Consider the following 14,544-nt stretch of genomic DNA (forward strand, 5'->3'; position numbering starts at 1 on the left):
AGGCAGAAGTCAACTAGTGATTCAGAACATAGAAACAATGTTCCAGTAATATACATCTTGATATGTGATTCTTCCCAAAGGATAATAATGTTCCTAGTTCTCTGTCCTCTAAAGTCTTAAAAAGATCCAGAAGGCTTCAGAGGCAATATAATATTAGTTTATGAAATTATATTTCTATGAATAAGCTTTGTACAAGCAAAATACTGTGATAATAATACTGAATACAAGCCAATATAAAAGTGTTTGGTCAATCAGCTTATCAGTTAAAGAGATGTGATTGTGGAAGTTCTCACTATCTCTAATAAAGATCAGCAATCATTAAAATTAACCACATGCTGATTTAATCAACACACAACTTTGTTAATTACTAGTTATTTTTTCATGTCCATCTGTTTTTAAGATTCTACTGAACCTGTTCCAGATGTTCATGTAAATATAATAAGCTGTTGCCTTGTAAATATAACACTTTCAAGTGTGTTGTGTAACATTCTTTCAATTTATCCACACAGTTGTCTTTTTTGTCTTTAGTAACTTAAATACAAAATGGTAACTTTGTTATAAGAGCCATTAGACATCATCTTTCTACTCTCTCAGCTATCTGCTGTCGGTCTCCATCTCTGTGTAGTTAGCAGTTCATACTTTAAAAAAAATCCACCTCCTTTGATTCCATTCTAACTCATGGTGGTTGTTGTTGCTGTTGTTGTTATCTGCTGTCAAGTTGCCTGCAACCCATAGGCACCCTGTGCACAGCAGCTCTGAACTCTGCCCTGTCCTGAACCACTTTCACTAATCCAACACAACAACCCCCATTGCCCTGGTAACTATATGAATCCATCTCATCTGAGGTGTTCCTCTCCTGTGCTGTCCCACCACCCTTCAAAGCATGGTGTCCTTCTCCAAGGATCTGTCTATCTTGGTCACATACCCAAAGTATGTGAGACAGCCTCAAAATCCTAGCCTCTAAAGAGAAACTTGGTATCACCCTTTTCAAAACAGACCTATTTGTTTTCTTGGCAGTCTATGGTATGTTCAAAACTCTTCTCCAGCACCACAATTCGAAGGCATAAATTCTTCTTCTGCCATCCTTAGTTATCGTCCAGATCTCTGGTGCATAGCAAGTAATTGCAAAGATGATGGCCTGGATTAGACGCACCTTAGTCTCTAGACTGGCATCATTGCTTTTCAGTACTCTGGAGAAATGCCTGCAGCAGATTTTCCAAATCAATTTGTGTTTTGATTTCCTAAATGCTGGTGTTAAGAGTGTTGATTGTGGAGCCAAGTAAGCTGTAATTGTTAACAACCACAATCTCTTCTCCATCTATCGTAGTACTGCCAATTGGCCCAATGGTGAGAATCTTTGTCTCCTTGACGTCAAATCTTAATACATATAGAAGACCACAGTCCTTGACTTTCTGCATTTCCTTTTGCTTCTCAAGGCTGTAAATCTCAAATGAATTAATTATAACACCTTTATCTGATGGAGATGTTGGTGAGATCAAAATGCTGACCGTAATGTAATATAACAGGTCATTTAGATACCTAAGCTGCGATTTAAACTCACTGTCTTTGGATCTTAACCCAAATCATAGCTGAACCTCCAGTGTGTTTTCAGAAGTTCTAAATTGTAGAGAAGGAGATTGCCCATCTTTCTCCTATGGGACCAGTTGGTGGATTCAAACGATCTGCCTTTTCACTGGCAGCACAACTTTCTACTGATGAGGCCATCCAGATTTCCTTTGTTGGTCTTTAGTAATTGTTTACTAGGCCAATTTATCAGATCATTTTATCAAGATATCTATCAAGATATTTTATTAAGATATCTATCCTGAAAATGGAAGCATAAAGTTGTGAGCTAAAATTATTTTATTTTAACTTGGTTCAACATTATAAAACTGAGTTACTGAGTTCACAGCAAACGTGATCCTTTAATCTTGAATGGTAAAGTTGTAAAGTGGTCCATGCATGTAGACAATTCAGCTTTGTGATTCTCAGTACTTCTCATTCTTTAGCCTCTCAAGGAAACTCACTTGATGAATTGGAGAGCTGACACATGACATTTTCACATCCTGCATAAGGGAATATAGAAATTGATCAAACTGAAGGATGATGGAATTGGTCAGTAGAATGATTGTATGAATTAAATTGAGGAACATTTAAGCTTTTGAAGAAGAACATATATTTTAAAATACTGCCCTGCACAACAGGTTTAAAAGAGAATTTCAGTAACAGATTTAGAGGAACTAAAATGTTTGAACCCAGGTGGCTATGGATATACTAATAAAGTTGTATCTAAATTGCAGTGCAACCTGGCACAGGAAATCAATTTAAAGAGCTTCAGATCAAAGGCAAATGGTAAAATGAGTATTAAACTTTAGGGTTTTTCACATTTCTCCCCGAATTTCAGAAGTCAGTAAATTAAATTCACTAACAAAATTTAATATTAGAATATTTTCTGGGTAATCAAAGAAAATATACCTATTGATATATTTTCTGTTCTTAAACCAACTCAAACAAAACAAATTTGACAGTAAAATAAAATACCCTGTGTGAAAAGGAGAAAGGCTGTCTCTCTGTAGCATTGTAGAAAGAAACTATGTAGGTTACTCTTTTTTTATGATTTATTTTTTATATTGGTTTACTTTCTTTTTTTTTAATTTTAATCAACATTTACAGAGACTTTGTATTTCCATTCATTCACTGTTGCATTTTTCTCCCTCCCCACTGCTCCCCACCCCAATTCAATCTTATCTTTGAAAAGTAAAAGAACTTCAGTAAGTACTTTGAAACAAACTAGACATCAGTACTCTTAGAATCATGGGCTCTTTGAGAGTCACTGGTGATATCAAACCCTGGAACTATCTGGCTTTCTGGTTTGGAGGGAGACACACTGTGGTCTATACTGCCAGATCTGGTAGTCTAGTAGATAAAGACTTGCACTGCCAACCCACAGGCAAGGAGTTTGAATCTACCAAATGTCGCATGGGGACAAGATGGCAATTTAATCTCATGCAACTTAAAGCCTCTTAAAACCTGTTGGATAGTCACCTGTGAGTTGATTCTGACTCAACATTGACGACATAAAGAGAGAGCAGAGAGAATTTGCAAGAAAACATTTCTCCCCTGGAGCCTGTGGAATGCGATGCACACATCTCTGTAGACATTTTGATCTTAACTCAGTCATTTGATTAAATTTCACTTGTTAGATTTCTGTCTTACTATAAAGTTGTGTTGAACTAAATAGTTAAAATCATGAAAATATGTTAATGAAACAATAGAAAAAAACATTCACTTCCCTTTATTGCTGGAGCATAACATGCAAATGGATTTGTGCCTTAACTTTAGCACTTAAACAATTCTATCTTATAGATTTACCTGGTAAAAGTATAGCTTTTGCATAAGCACAATCAAGTGTTCTGGGATTCTGATTCTTCTCAGAGTTAACTACCGTTTGTTTTGATCCATACAGTCAAATGCCTATGCATACTCAATGAAACACAAATAGACATTACTCTGGTACTGTCTGCTTTCATCCAAGATCCGTATAATATTAGCTATAAAACCCCCAGTATCCACGTCAGCCTTCACATCTGGCAGTTGTCTGTTAATGTACTGTTCCAGTCAGATTTGTATAATTTTCAGCAGAATCTTGCTTGCATGTGATATTAATGTTATTGTTCAATAATTTCTGCACTCAGCTAGGTTAATTTTCTTTGGAAGGGGAACAAAAATGGATCTCTTTCAGTACATTGGCCAGGTAGTTGTTCTCCAAATTTCTTGGTACAACTTTCTGATCATGTTTAGGACAGCATCTCTTTGTTAAAATATGTCAATTGGTAGGCCATCAATTATTTCCTTCAGAGCAGCTTGAATGCCTTCCTTCATCACCACAGACTCTTGCTCATATGTTGTTTCATGAAATTCTTGTGTGTCAGCAGTTGTTTTTGGTACAGTTGTTCAGTATGGATTTAAGCTAAATGTCAAGAAAACAAAAATTTTCACTATTGGGCCAATTGACATCAATTAGATGGACAGTGAAGACATTCTTGGTACCAGCATCCAGGAAATAAAAAGATGAATGGCATTGGGAAAGTTGGCTGTAAGGAACATCTCCAAAGTACTGAAGAGTAGTATTTGCCTTATGCAGGCCATAGTCTTCACAATTACTTATTATGCGTCAGAAAGCAGTACTTTAACTAGGGATGATGCAAAGAGAATTGATGCCTTTGAGCTGCGGTACTAGAGAAGAGTATTGAGTATACCATGGACTGCTGGGAGAACAAACAGGTTCATCCTAGAGAGGGTGAAACAAGGCTCCTCCTTGGGGGCAAGGATTCTAAAGCTTCATTTGACATCCTTAGGGCATGTTGCAAGGATGGACAAGTCTTTGGAGAGGGGCATCATGCTTGGGAGCACTGAAGGACAGTTCAAGAGCAAAAGATCCTCAATGAAACGCACTGACTGTGACAGGGGTAATGGGGTTAGGTGTGTCAGAGAAAGTAATATTGGTTCACATAGGGTCACTGTGAATTACAGGCGACTTGATAGCACACAGCAACAACAATATAGGTCTTTCTATATCAGAGTACATACATTTTTTTTAATTTAAGAAATATTTTTTGTACTTTCTTATTTAAGAGCTTCAGAAGTTTTGTGGGTGATTTTTTAAAAATATATTTTGCTTTGTTTAGTTTTTAGTCTGGCTTTAGGGAGCTTTACTGGTCTAGTGAAAAGAAACTATCCTGCAATCCCAAAGGGACATCATTCAAGGCTACCAGCTGCTCTGTAGGAAAAGGATAGGCAATTTCCTCCTGTGCAATTAACTGTCCCTGAAAACATACCAGATGATTTGCTACTTAGATCTGTTCTGACTCAATAGTAAACAACAAAAACCTGAACAATAACCATAACCTTACTTTATTTAACCAGCTTTGCAATGGTGGTTTTTGCTGTTCTTTCCAAATGTTCCCTCTCACAGATATGAAGATTCTCACCACTGGGCCAAATGACATCAACACGATAGATGGAGAAGAGATAGAGATTGTTATAAATTTTAGCTTGCTCAGTTCCACAATCAACACTTTTTGACATTAGCAGTCTGGAAATCAAAAGATGAATTGCATTAGGTAAATCTGCTGTCAAGAACTTCTCCTGAGTGCTAAAAACAACAATGACAGTCTAGAGACTAAGATGTGTCTAATCCAGGTTATGGTATTTGCAATAACTTTTACGTGTCAGACAACTGGACAACGACTAAAGATGACAGAAGAAGATTTGACATCTTTGGATTATGGTGTTTGAGAATAGTATTAAACTAACAGGTCTCTCCTGAAGAGAGTGAACTACTCCTTGGAGGCAAGGGTTTTAAGGCTCTGTCTTACACACTTTGGGAATGTTGCCAGAGGGGCCAGTCCTTAGAGAAGGATATCATGCTTGCAAGGGTGGAGAGACAGTGCAGGAGGGGAAAAACCTAGATGAAATGTGTTATCACAGTACTGAGGGAAAGAGGGTAGTTTTGTCAGATCGACTGAGGTTAGCTCAGGATATAGTATGGGTGCATAATGTTGCTATGAGTTATAGTCAATTCAACAGAACGCAACAGCATCAACAACATTTACAAATAATGTTCCATAAGAATTGCACCAAGTTGAATTATCACAATGATGTACAAAAATGGTCATTTCCCTAAGTGATATATATATAGTTTACATTTAAATATTAACTTAAAGGCTAGTAGTTTGAACTGACCTAATGGAACCTCAGAAGAATAATCTGATTCTCTTTGGATCTGTTTCCATGGTGATTATTGCCGAAAAACCTGTGGAATAATTCTATGTTGTAACTCATCGGACCTTCATGAGTCAGTGGTAGTTAACTAATTTTACCAGCACACAAAATGCAATGGGCTGTTTTTGAGTTATAACTAATAGCTGATCCTCCACTGGGTTTTTGTTGTTGTTGTTGTTGTTATGTGTCATCGAGTCGTTTGCGATTCATAGCGACCCTATGTACAAGAGCCCTAAAAGCCGTTCTATCCTGTGCCAACCTCGCTGTCTCAAACACATTCATTCCCACCACCCACTCACAAAATCGGTCCATCTCATCGAGACGCTATCAACCACATGGCAGGAGATTACTCATCTTTCTCCTAGGGAGCAGCTGGTAGATTCAAACTGTCTCCCTTTAGACTGACAGCACGACTCCTTACCCATTCAGTCATCAGAACTATTCTTCTTTGCTAGCACTGGAAGTCAATAATGATCTCCCATGCACCCAAATTTATATCTTATGGAGAGGAAGACCCTGTGCTATACAGATTAATGAAATGGGGCAGAAACACAGAAGATATTGTGAGATAACTCACTTTTGGACAGGTTTTGCCCTTTTGTATGTGGAGTCCCCATAAGTTTGAGCCTGCTTGATGGCATCAAACAACAAAAAGTAAAATCATACCATATTTGTTTTTCAAATAGCAAATCAAATGTCATTTCTACATCTTTTTTACTTTCTTCACCTTTCTGCTCTCCCTCCCTTGTGAGTTTTGGAATATCACAGTAGCTCTTACACTTATTTTGAAGTGGAAGTATATCTTTGTGATAGTCCAGGTTCCTCTTCCAGACTATGGCAATAAAGTGAATCACATGAATACTTGGTTTCAAAATGCATAAAAAAATTATGTTTTCACTTTACTGCATTTTATTAAGTATGCAATAATATTATGAAAACATTGGAATAGAGAAAAAGAGAGCTCACGCTAGGGGAAAATGGTGCCAGTAGTTTTGCAAGGTATGCACGGTTGCCACAAATAAACATTTGGTTAAAAAAATAAAGTATCTGTGAAGCACAGTAAAACAAAATGCAATAAAATGAAATATGCCTTTATATGGGATATGAAGTTGCTTTTATAACATTTTCTGAAAACAGAGGTGCTTTTTCTGTTATAGCAGATAGTCTTTGTATGTTTCCTAGGGATCCTTGCATCCCAGCATTGAGTTTGTTGGGTAATGACTCTGCCTTTGTGTGTGGTGTGGACTTATTGACTTGTTTTTAATGAAAACATTATTACAAGAATGATGAAAGGACACTTTTGAGGTTAAGTTTTAAAACAAAATATGGCTTTGACTTTTATTGTACTCTCTCCCTCACATTCTCTTTGAAGAGTCCATTTGAGGAACCCAGCTACCACATTGTGAAGCAGCACGGTGAAGATTCCCACATAAGTGAGTTTGGAAGTAGATTTTCTGAGTCTTGCCAACAGCCATGTGTGTGAATTTGGGAATAAATCTTCCTCCAGTTGAGTGTTAAGGTGGGATGCTACTCTCATGACAACTTGATTGCATGAGAGACTCAGCCAGACTAACTCATCCATGCTGTTTCTGGATTCATGACTCATAGAACTTGCAAGATAATTAATGTTTATTGATTTGAGATGCTAAATTTTAGAATCATTTTGTTAAGTAGCAAAAGACAACTGTAATCAATACTTTTCATAAAACTAACATTCGTTAAACATTGTGCAGACAAATAAATCCCAGAATATTTTGGTATTTAAAATTCTCACTATAAAGAAAAACTACATTATCTAAAATTTAGAGAAAAGTTGCAGCATCATTTCCAAGTAATTCAAACTGCACTGAAAAGTTTTCTGATTTTAGGACACTTGTATTTAACTAGCAAAAGGATATCATCGAGTTTGTTTATGTGAAAACCAATTTAAGAAGACAAATTAAAAAGGAGAATTATGAGTTTTTAAATGTACCTAATTTTCTCCTTTTTCCATTTGTATTTGTCAAACAACATAATGACAGTTTAAATGAATGGAGGAAGGTGGAAAAGTATATTTGTTTGTTTTCTCATTACCAGAAATTCCAAGAGTAATCTTAATCACTCAATTTAAATTATAGTCTATCAAACTCTCATTCTCTTAATTGGAATTATAACTTAAGAAGGTGAGGGGTTAAAATGATATCTTCTAAACGTTAATTATTGAGTAGCTCACTGAGGAATAACTTCGAATTTAAATCAATGCCTATCAACAGAAATAAGCTGAAGTATGGCGTGTTTCCAAATTGGATGACTAGTTTATCAAGTGTTTAAATATAATATAAGCTAAATTTATTATTTTATACTTCATAATCAAATCCAGAGTGAAATCAGTTTTTTAGCACAACTTAGGAACCTTTTTTTCTAGTATCTTCACATTATCTTGTTAACCACTTGTAATTTTTAAATAAACTATATTTTAGAGCAATTTCATGGAAAGCATAAATATAGTGAAAAGACATTCCATCAACTGCATACTCAGTTTCTATTATTTTTAGCATCTGCTACTAACAGGGGGCTCTGGTGGCTTAGTGGTAAGAAACAGTGCTACACTTCCGAAGACACTCAATTCGAATCCACCATCTGCTTGGCTGGAGATGGGTGGACAATCTCCTCCCTTGCAATTAACTGCCTCTGAAAACTCACTGAGGATCATCTATGAGTCAGTTCTGACAGGAAGGTACTCAACAACAATAACAAAACTATTATGCTGATTTATACTAATGGTGACCCTGTAAAATAAAATAGAAAGGTCTTTAAGATGTCCAAAGCAGTATATTTTTATGGAAGCAGAGTGTCTTATCTTTCTCCCATATTCCACCTGGTAGGTTTAACTGTTTTATCTTTTGTTTAGCATCCAAATGCCTTACCCACAAAGTCATAAGAACCAATATGGAGACATTACAAATAGAGAAGGTTTATTATTAATTAAAATTTCTTTCAGTTTTCTCTCTTTTTTTTTCTTGTTCTAGGATTTTACCTAAGATTCCTCATTCCATTTACTTGTTATCTTTCCATAGTATTCTCTTGATTACAATGACTTTCCTTGTATGCTTACTTGACAGCTTTGGTGAGTACTGATCAGGTAAATTACAGAATATCCTTCCATTTGGATTTTTATGTTTTCTTCATGGTTAGTCTAAGGTTATGTACTCTGAAGGAATTCTACAGAGGCAAAATGGCATTTTCCCTACAAAATATGGAGGATACATGTTAATTTAAAATCACTTTTAATATTAACCTGAACCACATTGCTAGTAATGATTTTCAGGTTTCTTCATAGTATGTTCCTCTATTTTTACTTCTTTTCCTAACCCACACACTCTTTGGAAAAAAGTCACTATGCATAGTCCATGCTTACTACTTAAAAAATAGGGAATTTGTGTTTAACCTCTCCTTGAGTTTGAGATTTATAAGTAAATTACTTGGAATTATCTTGGATGTAAGAGTTGTCAACTATTTGATAATTTATTAAGTCCATAATATATGTGTCTATATGGCCTCATTAATGGGCCCTGCCAGTGCTATGGTTAAGTGTATGACTGATAACGAAAAGGTCACTTGTTTGAAACCACCAGTGATTTTGAAAGAAAAAAAGACTAGGTGATATCTCCTTTATTAAAATTCTAATTCTATTATAACATATAGAATAACTCTGAATTAGAATTAATTTGACAGACCACAACACCAATAATGTGAATTTATTGATATTTATTTCATGTCTTTCAAAATATTTATTTCCTCCATTTCCTGGAATAAGATCAGGGGCTCAAAAGTTGTAAACATGGAAACTCTCTTGTCCTTTGCATTTTGTTACTTCGGCTTGTTTTTTATACATAATCTCCTCAAGACAGTTGTTTGTTTTACATTGTTCTTTTATTTATATGTAAACATAATTCATAAAGTCTTGATTTATAAGCTCACACTCCATAACAAAATCTTGAAAACAATTCAATAAAGATTTACTCTTGTGTTGTTGTTGTTAAGAGCCTCGATGCTTGGGTACCTTTCATCCTCTCTACAGGTTCATAGGGTTTCCGGAGGCAAGCTATTATGGAAGTGTATGCCACTCTTCCTTCCAAGCTTGTTTTAATCAGGGAGCTCCACCCCACTCTCTGACTCTTGTGTTAGTTCTTTTAAAAAGAAGAAAATATGTTTTATAAAAGTCATCAAAATGAAAATATTGAGGTATCTGAGATTTATCTTAGTCTTTGTTCCTTATTTGTCTTTGGTGAAAAAGGACAGGATATTAAAAATCAAATGCTTTTTTTAAAAAATACCTGGTTTAAGGTAAATGTTAGCAGTTTAATCATATTATATGGGATTATAGGACCAATCTGTTTTCTCTGTTTTATTTTCGTATTTAGAAACTTAAGTTTACTGTGTATAGATTTTCAGCTTCTTTTTTTTTGAAAGGTTTACATAATTAACTCTTATCTACAGTCTTACAGTCTTGCTTTTTAAATTGCTTTGATTCATCTTTATTTCATATTGAATAGAGCCTGCCAAAAAGAAATGAAGCAATATAGTGAACATGTGGATGTTTGTTTCTAGTTATGTTCATAGTAGACATAGAGATGGGCTTTTCTTCTTCATTTTGAGAATTTTCTTGTTAAGGAAGAAGTGCTTCAGATGCCATTTGTTAGTTGAATTTCTGCACAGAATGAGTGAACATGGCAAGTTCAAGGGGTGAAGCAGGCATCTGTTTCCATGGTGAGAAAACATAGAGACAAAATCAAATCCTATGAATTTCTCTTTTAAAATTCATTTAGTCATATTGGAATCCTGAAAAGCAAACTTCTTTTAAAATCTTACCAAGCCAGCTATTCCTTGATAATTTATGATTTAGCACAATAAGGAAACTTACACAAATTAATGAACAAATCAGACTGGGAAAGAACTTGATATTTGAATTGGAATGATGCTGAGAGAGCGCTTAAAAATGATGAAAGTCACACACTATTAGTGGTAAGGAGTTGAACTGTCAACCAAAAGGCCCATAGTTTGAATCCACCAGTTGTTCCAGACAAGAAAGTCTCCTCTGTGAGATATACTACTTCTGAAAACACATTGAAGGGTCTGACTTAATGATACCTAAGATTTATAAGTGTGGATGTGAAATTGTCTGAACTATGCTGTCATATATGAATAATTGTCTTAATATCTTTGTGTTCAAATATGGTGCCCAGGATTACCTGAGTTTTTAAAGAATTGTACATTCATTCTGGAAAGTTTAGAGGTATCCCTGGAGACTTCATTTTAATGAAACTATGAACTCCAGTATTTCCTGGGGCATAAAAATAGATTCAGAATTCAAAATACTATGACTAGGCCTACCACTATTCAGAGGTTGCTAAAAGAATACTATCATTCTGTTTAAGTTGAGATATTTACCTTATGTCTTCAATGATGTTTTCATTATCACTATCAAATATTTATGATGGAGACTTAAAAATGACCAAAAGTAAGTCTTAGCAATTGTGGTTGACCTTTCATTGCTTTCTCTGTTCTAATAGTCCCTGGATGTGGTGGTCTAGCCATAAGTTTATTCATGTTGAAGAATAAAGTAAACCAGGATCCAAAAATTGGTAATTATATTCACCCATTTTAGTGTGTCATATATTTTAAAAATTGAAATTATTTCCAAAGGGCGTGACATCTCCTATTCATACCAGTGTCACATTCTGAATCCTAGATTTACATTGAGCTTACAACGTCTTCATTAAACAAACTGAAAAAAGAATTCATAGGGTGTTTAAAATGATCATCAGTTAAATGATAAGTGCACTGCTTTCGGAGGCTCTCCTCCTTGACATGACATGATAGGGACATGTTTACACTTGTAGTTCTATACAAAGACGCATTTTAAAAGGCCTGATATATACCAAAGAAAACAAAATGTGCTTTCTGTTTCTTGTATTTTCATCTTAATCTTTGTCTTTGACTTTATTTTAATTTCTTTTTCTCATTTACACAGAGTGTCTTTATTCCTCTGAAGTAAAAGTTGCATTAATGAAAGCTGAATTAAGATCAGTATACCAAATTTTCCATTTTTTCTATGTTGCCCAGCAGGTACTATGAGCACAACGAAAATAAGACAAATCTTAACCAATTAACTTTCAACTTATTTAAATAAAATCATAAGTATTTAGTATTTTAACTCTGTATTTATTTGTGATACTAGTAAAATAAGAGGAGCACTGAGGTCAGTTTCTATCATGACAATTTTCATAACAGTAAATGATCTGGAATTTTTAAAAAATTAAGTACTAATTTTAGAGACTGTACAAAGACATGTGACTGTGTGGATCGTAGCAAATTATGGCTAACACTGACAATGAAATCCTGAAACACTTGATTGTCATCATGCAAAACTACTTAAATCAGGAGAAGTCATCCAAACAGAGAAATGAAATACTTCATGGTTCAAAATCAAGAAATGAGTGAGTCTGGAATTTGTATTTTCTACATATTTTTTCAATCTTTATGCAAACGGATCATTACGCAAAATGATGGGAGCCTGGACTTTATGAGGAGGAAAGTGGCATACAAATAGGAAAAAGACTCATCAACAGCCTGTGTTATCCATATGACACAATCTTGCTTGTCAAAACTGAGGAAGACACAAGGGTTTGTATTTTAAAAAAGAATTAAAAAAAAAAAAACAACTGAGGAAGACTTGAAGTATTTGCTGAAGAAGGTCAAAGACTACCAGTCTTCAGTATGGATTGCACCCGACATTAAGAAAACAAAGATTCTCTCCACGGGCCAGTTGAGAGCATCATGATAGAAGGAGAAAAGATTGAGATTGTTAACTGTTTCACCTTGGCCAGTTGCACAATCGACACTCCTGGCACCAGCAGTTAATAAATCAAAAGATAAGTTCCATTGTGAAAGGTGACTTCAGGATCCTCTCCATAGTTAAGGAGCAACGATTTCAGCCTGGAGACTAAAGTGTACATGATCCATGCCATGGACTTCTCAATGACTTGCTATGCATCAGAGAGCTGGACAATGATTAAGGATGACAGAAGAAGGATTGATGTCTTTGCTTTGTGGTACTGGAGAAGAGGATTGGACAAACCATGGACTACCAATAGAACAAGCAGGTCTGTTCTGGAGAGAGTGAAACCAGGTTGCTCCTTGGAGGAAGGATTCAGAAGCTCTGTGTCATATATTTTGGGCATATTGCCAGGAGGGACCAGTCTTTGGAAAAGGACAACATATTTGGGAGGATGGAGAGTCATTGCGGGAGAGGACACTGGATGAGATGGATTGATACAGTGACTAGGGTAATGGGGGCAACTGTATCAGAGACAATGAGCTTGGTTCAAGATATGGCAGAGTTCAGAGCTATTGTTCACAGGGTCTCTGTGAGTCACAGTCAACTGGATGGAATATATTAACAATAATCATAGAGAATATGGGTTTATATCTGAATCAGCATTCTTCTATTATCTATAAATACCTTTATCTTAATAATTTATTGTCCTCGGTGCCTGCATTTTATTAACATTTGCATTGAATAAATTTTTCCTCCAACATGAATGTGTTGAGTAACAGCAAAGGGTCAATTTTTTACTGTCACATTGAGAAAAGGCCTACTGTGACAATTATTAAAACAATAAAAATTAAAGAAGAGTGAAGGCTAGAATTTGAGGAGGAAATAAATCTGCAACATGTGGAAAGAATTGTAGCTTGGAAGATTTATTCTTTCTTTAAAATTTGCTTGCCACAATGTGGTAACACTTGACTTCAGAATTTGAAAGATGACATCAAAGTCTCCTCATTGAAAATGTTTCTAAGTGCCCAACTTTTACAGTGTCGCTATGGGGGCCTTTTCTATGACTTGAAATGGCTATTCGTGGTAATTATGGACTTGAAAAGTAGAAATAGGCTGGTTTACAATCCGTATGACTATACAGCTAGGTGAGGGAACAGAAATAAGTGTGTATGCACTATTGTGTGGCCTGGTGACAATGCTGGAAGAAAATTCCAGGTTTCTTTTACAGGGCATTTACTGTATTGTACCTGTCCAAGCAAAACTGACAAATTGAAGTGTGTATGCTAGTATCTCAAACTGAAGTTATTATAGTAATTTCCAAATGAAATATGGACAATAAAATATAAAGTTTCATAATATAATTCAATGAGCACAAGTGTATCACACAGGTTGTAGTCAATGCTTCCCTGTGTTTATTCTTTGTTCCTTTTCTAGTTAGCTGTGTATTTTCTAACATATGTTTAATTCTATGTGACATATAAATCAATCATATATCATTATTAGTAGAAGATCCTGCCATTTGCTATCTACTAAATGTTCAGAGGTTTTTTATTAACTAAATGATTAATGCTTCCCTTCTAACAGAAATGTTAGAAACTCAAGTCTAGAGAGACTTCCTAGAGAAAGGCTTTGAAAAATCAGAAGTTGACAATTCTATGATGCTCAGTTATACTCTGATAAATATGGAGTGTTAGGTGCTACTGAGTCTACTGTAACTAAAAAGAACTGAATTTTTTCCTCTCCTGCACCATTATCATGATTCCTGTCATGCTCAAAACCCATTATGGTAGTGATTGTGTCAAGCCATCTCATGGAACGTCTTCCTCTCTTTTGATGACTATCCTTTCCAGCATTAGTCCATCTTTTTCCCATGGCCAGCGCCCTCCTGAAAACTTACCAAAAGCATGTAAGAGAGAGATTTATCATCTGTGCCTCTAATG

The sequence above is a fragment of the Elephantulus edwardii genome, unplaced genomic scaffold, assembly GCF_000299155.1.
Source record: "Elephantulus edwardii isolate Elephantulus edwardi_28Jun2011 unplaced genomic scaffold, EleEdw1.0 scaffold00190, whole genome shotgun sequence".
In the NCBI taxonomy this organism is placed as follows: domain Eukaryota; kingdom Metazoa; phylum Chordata; class Mammalia; order Macroscelidea; family Macroscelididae; genus Elephantulus; species Elephantulus edwardii.